Source organism: Theropithecus gelada, chromosome 1, assembly GCF_003255815.1.
Source record: "Theropithecus gelada isolate Dixy chromosome 1, Tgel_1.0, whole genome shotgun sequence".
NCBI classification, from domain to species: Eukaryota; Metazoa; Chordata; class Mammalia; order Primates; family Cercopithecidae; genus Theropithecus; species Theropithecus gelada.
The window spans coordinates 21990493-21999578 of NC_037668.1; the positions used below are offsets into that span (position 1 = coordinate 21990493).

Here is a 9086-nt window from a genome sequence, read left to right on the forward strand (position 1 = left end):
CTCCCTCCCAGGCTGCTCCGGGCTGGAGGCTGAGGACTGGAGGGTAAGGCAGGAGGCGCTGGAGACAGCTGTCATCCCTCCTCCCGCCCCTTCCCTGTGGCTGGGCTGCAGGGCATGAAATAAGCAGCAGGCACTGGGGGAGGGGGTGACAATCCAATCCACCTGTCACCCCCACAGTCAGGCGGCCTCAAGCAGCCTGCTCACTAATGAGGGAGGAGGCGTGGGTGAGGCAGACACAGAAGAGGGTGGCAGAGGGGGGACAGACACACAGACACAGGAAAGATAACAGAGAAAAAGAGGCAGCAAGGCCAGAAGGCATTATGGGGCAGAAGCAGAAACAGACAAGGAGAGGGCTAGAGGAGAGGGGGAGGCAGGAGACCCGCAGAGACAAAGATTCAGAGAGAAGCAGGTAGAGAACAAGAGACAGGTTCAACAACGGCTTCCAGGACTGACTCCTGGCCCAGCGCTGGGGGAATAACTCAACAGGACACCACCCCTGCCCTCTGAGAACTTGCAGTCCAGCCAAGAGACAGACAAGGGAGGGGCAGGTCCCACCCAGGGCAAGGGCAGGGAGAGGCAAGGGGGCCCTCGGGGGCCTGGACTGGACCCAGACCCAGCCCCGGAAGGAGTATCCCAGAGCAGGCAGGCCAGCCCTAAGAGGCAGCAGAAGTGAGGACCGAGGACCAAGGACCACAGGTGCCCAGCTCGATCCCCAGGCCCTGCCTTATTACCCATCCTACCCCCAGGTTCACAACCTTCCTAGTCATTTCTCTCCCCCAACTTCAGCCCTGGGACCTCTTCCCTAGTGCAGAGACACAGGCTAAGGAGCTCTGGGAGACAGGGTGGCGAGGTGAACCCGGTGATGCCCCCAAACACCCAGGCAAGATGGTCCAGAATCATTCGGTGGTTCACATAGTGAGCTCTTCCTTCACAAAGGAAGTGGGGGGCATTACCCCTCTGAAATCTGAGCCAAGGCAGGAGCCTCACATTGTCCCTCTCCCCATCCCACACACAGCCCAATTCTCACACCCCCTCCTGCATGGCCTGCTCCCCACGCCCCTGCTCCTGGGCCCCTCTCGGGTCTCCCTCTCACGCTGCATTCTCTCTGCCCCCTCTGTGTCCCCGCCCCCTCCCACAGCAGCCTCTTTTCTTCACCCCAGAAGTGCTTCTAGGGTCTCATCTCAAAGCAGGGCCCCAGCCCCAACCCTTCAAAGTTCTGTCTGGCAGGCTCACTACCCAAATCCCTGGTTCCCACCGTCTTTCCCTCTCTCGGGGACTCCCCTCCCCCAGTCCAGCAGCCTCAGGGCTGGGCAGGGGCTATTTTTAGCCTGGGCACTGAGCTAATTTTAACTCACCGACAGGGGACCTGGGGGCGGGCTGTCGGGCTGTGGGGACAGGCAGTCCAGGAAAGCTGGGCCTGGGGCAGGGGTGGTCTCAGGCCCCAGGCACCCTAGGAACTCAAGTGGGGGGCAGGCCCTGCAGTCTCAGCTTAAGGGACAGGACCTGACTTGCCAAGGGGAGCACCCGGTATGGACAGCAGGGCTGAGCCCTCCCCCTAGCTTCCGCTGGACAACTCTCCTGAGCCCCACCCTAGGCTTCCCGCCCTCTTCTCCCTGGCAAGTCTCCTGGGATGGGGTCATCCTGTTCTCTGCCCAGGAGATGCCTCTCCAGTGAGGGTCTGTCTCCTGAGCCTCCTCCATGTCTTCCCCACCCCAGCTTGTCCTTCCTGTAGTCTAGCTCTCATCCTTCCTGTAGCAGCTGTGAGGCCCTTTGGCTCCCTACAAGGCAGCAGCCTGTCACCCAGGGTCCAGCACTTCCCACTCCTGCTCTGACCTTCCCCTTATGGCCTCTGGACTGGCTCCTAGGTAACCACCCCACCCTGCAAAACAAGCTCCTAGAGCTACCCAGACTGATCTCAGGAAGTATTTGGGGGCAACAGGAGATTGAGTCCCAGTAGAGAAGGGATGGGTGAGGTAGGAGAATGAACAGCTTAGGGAAATATGGGGTCTCTAAGCTGGGATTCTGGATACCTGGATTCTAGTCCCTGCTCTGGTCTAAGGTGTGATCCTGAGTAAGTCACTGCCTTCTACAGGCTTCACCCCACTGGCCCGTGTTATGGGTAGCTGGGTGGACTAGGTACCCAAACGCCCTTCTGGCCCAAACACATGGCTCCTGTGCTCTCTGGGGAAGCCCAAAGGGAAGGGAGGTCAGAATTGTGTAATTCATGGAGAGGAACCAAAGAGATGGCCTGGCTGGGTCTGTCATCCTCCTGCTGGGGAGGAAAGGCAATGAGGGTGCTAGAAGAGAGTCAGGATGGGGCTGGTGAAGGGGCAGGTGCCTTCTGAACAGTAACCCTCCAACAGATGGCCAAGGGTTGACAAAGGCTCTGGTCAGCCAGAACAAGTACCAAGTGGGGCACACAATGCCCTTGTGGCAGAGGCTCAGCCATCCCAATCCCCTCACACACTGGGAATGCCTATCAGACCACCTGCTTGTGGTTACTGAGCAGCAACTAGCCCAAGGTCACTGTTTGGTCCCTGGTGGGACCAGCTCTAGAACCCAAGCCTAAGGCTGTCTTCAGATTCCATCCCAGCAGGCCAAGCTGCAATGACTCACCACCACTCATTTGCATGAGGATTTGCATAGTGTCTCTGACCTTATTCCTTCAGGCTCAACTTCCCATTCCAGGACCTGGGTCACCCCCACCCAGGATCCATAGGCACTTGGGGACACCAAGTGGAGTTCTTGGCACCTCAGGCCTTTGTTCCCATCTTTCCCCTCCAGAAAGCATTATTGGATTTATAGTAACCCACAGTGATACAGTCTAGAGCTCTCAGTACAACTGGGTCCCCTACTCTTGTCTAGGCAGAGATGGGGGAGGGGTGTGAAATCACGAGGAATAAGCAAGCATGGCAGCTACAGGAGTTTGGTAAGATTCACAGGGTGAAGTGTGGCTCTGTCACTGCCCTGAGGCGTCACAGGAGAAGAATCCCATTCCCCTCTTTAGTGCCAAGGTTGGGGCAGCAGCAGCAGGATGGAGGTGAGCTGTCCTTTACTTCCATTTCTATCTCCATTTCCAAAACCCACCCACAGTGCAGGGTGGGAGGAAATGGCCCAGGACAGCAGGTAGGATAGATATAAGACTACAGAAAAACTTCTCAGGGCTGAGTCCTTGGACTCAAAGTAGTCTCTGGGGCTCAAACTTGCTTTGTCAGAAGCCCTCCAACCAAGCATGTGAGGTTGGTGACACGTGGGAGGGCATGGAGGCCCCAGCATTGTATGCCAACCAATGGGAGCTGCAGACAACCAATCTCCTACCTACCTTTAAGTCTGACCTACATTTGTCCAGAGTATCTACACCGCTCCCATATCCTCTGAAACAATGAAGCCCAACAGTGGTCTCCAATCCTAGGAAGTCCTTCCTGCTATCTAAGTGCCGTCCCTCCCACCGCAGCCAATCCTTCCACTATTACTTAACCCACTTTGGTCATCTAGACAAGAGCAATGGACAGGGGCCCTTAGCCATCAGAAGCCCTGACTGAGGAGAGGTGGGGGCCGTTGGGACGGTTAGTGTGTCACCTTCCACCTCCCCAACCCAACTTCCCTCTGGGGTCTCAGGAGACAGAAGTGAAAGTGGCAGCTGGGGCCTTGGGGGCGGATCTGCTTGAGAGCCGTTGGAATGAGCATAATGCCACCAGTGCTGGGTCTGGGCTGCCTGCCATTGCAGCGGGTGGGCTAATGGTTAGATCAGGGGAGGGACTTTCCGTGGAAATAAAGGCATGGGGTAATGAGGAGTGTGGGCCCCTGGCCAAAGGAAGGGCAGGCTGAAGAGAAAAAAATGGAGAGAGGCAGGCAGCAGACAGTCTCAGAAGGGCATTCTCTTCCTGGGCAGTGTTTGTCCCCTTTTTTAAAGCAGCAAGATCCTTTCTTCTCACCCACAGAACTGAGACAGGGCTGCTCTGGCTGAAGCAGATGAAGGGGTCTGAGCCCTCACTGCTGGGACATGAGAGCAAAGAGAGAGGGGAGAGAGTCCAAGGTCTGGGACCTCAGGCTGGACAGCACTAATTATGAGGAAAGGGGAGGTGGAGAACATGAAGGGTTCACCTACGATGATGACAGGGGACCCGAAAGAGGCCAATCCAATCAGGGAAAGCAAATCCTCCTAGAGACATCATGACCTCGAGAAGCCACTGAGGATTTAAAGGGGCCGTTCAGGGCAATGGCTGGGTCTCCTTCTAACTCGAAGGACAGTCCTCTAAGCCCCTGGCAGCGGAGGGAGGGCGGGCATCGTGGCTGCGTGGGCCTGCTGAGGCGGCCAGCCAGGCAGCTCTTACAGGATTAGCTTGCTGCTTTCAGGAAAGGTGCCAGGTGAGGCTAAGATGCCCAGCCAGATGGAGGGGGGGCCCAGAGGGAAGGGGGTAGGGAGAGTAGTACCTGCACAAGGCTATGCAGATACATGTCCCCATATCCGTGCCCCTTACCAATACCTGGCTTCTAACCCTTTCATGAGGATGCTGTGCAGGGACCCTTCAGATTTTTGCCAGCAAGGACCTCTGTCTATCAAGTTTTCCCTGCCATTATTATGATCTGCAGTTATCTTTCCTCTGAGGGGAAGTCCTGCCTGTTGTCTACTCTTGACTCCCCTGCTACAGTTTACAACCAGGGCCCCACCCCTCAGAACAGGTGAGGGGCTAAGTGGTTCCCCTAACTCCCCGCCCCCTTAGCTCCCCACCCCCAGGCTGACAGGTGGGGGAGACAAGAGGAAGCAGCTGGGCTAGGACACCTGTCCCCACCCAGCCATCACGGGCCCCAGAGGCCTGCATAAGGAGACTCAGCACAGAGAAGGCAGTGGTGGTGGCTGGAGGAAAGGGGCACATAGGTTAAGGAGAGAGGTGACAGGAAGGTCTGAAAAATCCACTTCCAGATCATTCCCATCCTCCTAGTCTACCCCAACCATCATCTCTCACCAAATGCACAATACACGCATGCTTTAAAGGGAAAATCTCAAGGTTTGAGGTCATCCCTCAAACCCCTTGCTCTATTCCCTTGCCTACACATTACTTGATCCAGCTGGAGTGGAAAGACCCCAGGAAAAGGGACCAAGCCCCCTCTCCTCACTCCAGCCTCCTGCCGCGCATTTCTACTTGAAACTCAGGGATGGGCTCTCTCCGTATTCTTTGTTCTCTCAACCCTCAACCCTAGGTATTTGCTGGTGGGTTGAGGATGAGAGAATCATGAGGGGTAAGCAAGCAAGCAGCCAGAGGGATCTGGCAAGACTCGTGGGGCTAAGTGTGGAGGAGGCAGGTTCTCAGACAAGGAGATGGCTGGATGGGGAGGGGAGGGCTGGGCTCAGCTTCCCAAACCATCCCGGGGCCAAACAGAGCCCTAGGCCAGGAGGAACCCTCAAGGCCTCCTCAGTCCCTACCCTGGACACCAAAGGCATTGCTTGCCCCCATCCCTGTTTCAGGCAAGTCCTGGGCCAGCCTAAGGCTCAAGGTCTGAGAGAAAAGATGTAACCATCACACTTTTTCTGGCGGAACCTCCTTCCCTTCCCTTCCCATGTGAGGCAGGTAGCAACACTTCCCTTTCGCAGGTATGGAAACTCACACAGAGATGGGCAGGGAGTTGCTCAAGGTCACCAGAAATAAGGGGCAGAGGCAGACTGACTGTTGGGCACAAGGCTTCTGCTCACAACCTGGATGGGAGTGGGAGCGAGTCTCCCTCATCTGGGAGTTCTAGCACATTCCTTCCAGGGCCAACTCCCCAGGTCTGGGCCTGGGAGGCTCACACCAGCCTTGTGTCTGCCTTGAAACAAGCCCAGCCTCTTGTGGTTCGAGCCTTCCCACTCCAGTGTCTTCTCATTAGTCCCATGCGGCAGCTCACAGGGATAGCAGGAGGGGTCTTGGAGTGTCATTTGATCTTGCCCTCAAACCCTTGCTTTGGGGGCTTTCTCCATGACACTCAAGTCAAAGCAATACCTCCCTCACCTTGCCACCAAAGGCCGGTTCTCTGCCCTCTGCTGAGGAATCCTGGTTTTCTCTTCCCTTCAATTTCTCCTCCTCCTCCTCTCAGGCCTCCTTTCCATTGCCCTGTCCTGCAGGGCAGGATCTCTCCTTTAATCTCAGACAAAAGCCCTTTACACCTAATAACTAGGAAAGCTTAAATAAGTCACTTAAATCTCTGAGACTGTTTTCCAATTCAAAATAACAGTTTTAGAGAGAAACAGTCTTCTTATGTTCCCATGCTCAGTACAAAGCTTGGCACACACGAACACAAGAAATGGAAGTTTCCTCCCTCCCTTTTGGGAACCTGTCACCTCTCTCCACTGGGATCTCAAAAGTTTTGGTTTTTGGGCGGGGCACGATGGCTCACACCTGGAGTCCCAGCTACCCAGAAGGCTGAGGTGGGAGGATCGCTTGAATGGGAGGCTGCAGTGAGCCATGATGGCACCACTGCACTCCAGCCTGGACAACAGAGCAAGATCTTGCCTCAAAAAAAAATCTAAAAGTTTTGGTTTTTGGTCTTCAAAGTATACTGGAAAGTTGGGCAAGTGGGGTAATGCTGAGGGTAAAGCTCCTTTGACCAGGGGACAAAAAAAAAAAAAAAAAAAACCTCCCTCTGTATGGTTTCCTGGTCTGCCCAGCTCCTAGGAGAGTGGCCAGAGCACCTAGCCAGAGGCAACAAGCCAAGGTCAGTGACCAGGCCTAGAGCCCAGAGCCTCCTGGGAGGGTAAGTTTAAATGAGTAAATATGGTCCCGCCTGGGTGTGGCAAGCAACAGGCCAGAGCTTTGGACATGTCCCTCCCCTCCCAGACTACAGCAGAAAGAAGAGACCTAAGACAGGCACAAGAGCCTCCCACCCCCTTGGCTACCAGGGTCCTGTGCAGAATCAATGAATGCATTCCCCTGTCTCCACACCAGCCAGGACTAACCAGAAGCATGACTTGGCTCTCAGAAAAAAGAGGCTTGTAGCCTCGGCCACAGGAAAAGGAAAATGTCAGATGAAGAGGGCCTTGGGGATCACCTAGGCCAAGGACCTACCCCCAAATGCCTGAGGGCTTTGATGTAGCCTTGATGCCTCACAGTGGCCTTGTTCATCAAGGTGAGTGGGGAGGGCAACAGAGACCAGCGACAAACCACCAAAACACCCAGGTGTTAATCACCGAAAGGCGAAACTCTGTACATCTGGAAAGCTGGGGCCCAAGAGGAGTGACCCGGGGACACACGGTCAGTGTGAGGGGCAGAGGCAGGCTGTGCCAGGACCACAGAGAGAAGCATGTGAGGGAGGGGTAAGGGGCAGGGATGGAAGTCAGCCAAGGCTCCTTGACTCACAAGCCATGCTCTTTATTTTGCAGACAGGGCTCTGCCTGCCCATCTGTGGTCTAACCTTAATCCCTCCTGCTCCAGTCAGCCCTTCTCTCTTCAAAGTTCTTGCTATGCCCTTCGCCTTCTTGCCTCCGGTCCCCTCAAACCCATCCCAACTCTCCAATCCTTTAATCATCTTTGCCATTCACTACCCCCCACCTCCCGCAGTGCAGCAGCTGCTCTGTGGGTGTCTATATACCAGTGTGTATGCGTTGCACACCTTCCTGCATGTGTACCACTAAATGCTGTGGACCGCATTGGGCATGCCTGTCTACATGAGACCCCTATCTAGTTCCCACTACTAGGAGAAAGGGGCCTAATGGCTAGTTCTCCCACAGCTCCAGGACAAATGCCTCAGAATACTTTCAGCCACAAGCAGGGAGAGGAAAAAGAAAATAAATATTCCAAGATCCAAACAGCACCGACCCCGCCAGGCCAAAGGTCAAGGCCTTTCGGGAGAGCCACTGGAAAAGAAAGCGCTTTGAGTTCCCCTCCTTTCCTATGCCAAATTAGAGCCATCTCTTTCTCCCCAGCTTCCCCACTGGGAAGTTCTTCTTGAAGTCTAAGCTCCATCCTGCTACAGAGAGATTATAAGTGATATATCCATGTGATCATGGATAGACGAGTGACATCAACCACAATACAGTCAGCCGTCCAGCTTCTAGAACACAGCTTCTAGTACCTAACCGCCCCTCCCTCCATGAGTAAGTCACCAAACTGGGACAGAAGGACAGACAGTTGGCCGGACTCCGGCCCCATGACTGGCTCATAAAAGCCACCAGCGATTACAGTGATGCTGAGGTTGTGCCGGCCTGCCACCATTTCCTCCTTCCCTATAAAAGAGAGATAGTTGCCTTAAACCACCGGGCCTCAGAGAGTCTCGAGAGTCCCAGCCATGGTCCCGCGGGATGGGGAGAATCTCACCACCACAGTGCCAGGAGACTGAGAACCCGACCCTTGATGGCAGGTTCCAAGCTCACATCGGATTCTCATACCTCATACATCCTCACTTACAGAAGCTGATGAACACCAACAACGATCTGTGTCCAAGAGGTCAAGGCCTGTATTAAGTCAAGGCCCTCAACTCCTCTCTTCCAGTAAGGCCACCACCCTCTGGACTAGAGGGGCAAAGAAACAGGGGGCCTGGCTCAAATACAACTAGGGAAATGTTGGGCCCACCCATCAGATCCTGGACTTCCCTTGTCCCCATAGAGGTACTCAGGTGTGTGGCAAAGTGTGCAACCAAGGGCCCACACCAGGCCAGCAAAAGCACTGAGATTCTGGATCCAGTGCCAATCAGGGAGAGCAGGGGGCCCAGCTGGCCAGGAAGAGAAGGTTGACAAAATGGGCAGAGGTCCAGGCCTCTCTGGGGGTATAAGAGCAAGGGACGACCACAGCAGAGGGACCCTTTGAGGGCACCGTAGAGAAGAAGGGTCGGAGGGGCTGGGCCACAATCAATGAGGGCCTATCCCCAAGGCCTCCTCAGGGGCCAAGGTACCTCCCACCACAACCTTCCTTACTACTGCTCCTTTAGCGCCCCCCAACCTGAAGAGTCTCCCTCTGCCTTCTCTTCCCCATCACATCTCCCAGGAAAGATTGGAAAAAAAAAAAAAAAAAAAAAAAAAAAAACCCTCCAAAAAAATAATAAAAAAAACACCAAAAAAAAACACAAACATCCCCCCCAACCAGGGAGGAACCAGGCGCCAAAGGGGCAGAGCCCCA

At 54.9% G+C, this 9086-nt stretch overlaps 1 protein-coding gene across 4 annotated transcripts in view; it reads right to left on the bottom strand.

The window, feature by feature from the left end:
• Nucleotides 1-9086, bottom strand: part of MEF2D (myocyte enhancer factor 2D) — a 35982-nt gene that overhangs the window by 24066 nt on the left and 2830 nt on the right. The window contains exon 1 of one of the 4 annotated variants that reach the window (XM_025398256.1): nucleotides 1356-1443. The exons of the other annotated variants lie outside the window; for them this stretch is intronic. The gene's annotated coding sequence lies outside the window, so the exon portion shown is untranslated. Of the gene's footprint in view, nucleotides 1-1355; nucleotides 1444-9086 lie in introns of those variants that run through there. 4 annotated transcript variants of the gene reach the window in all.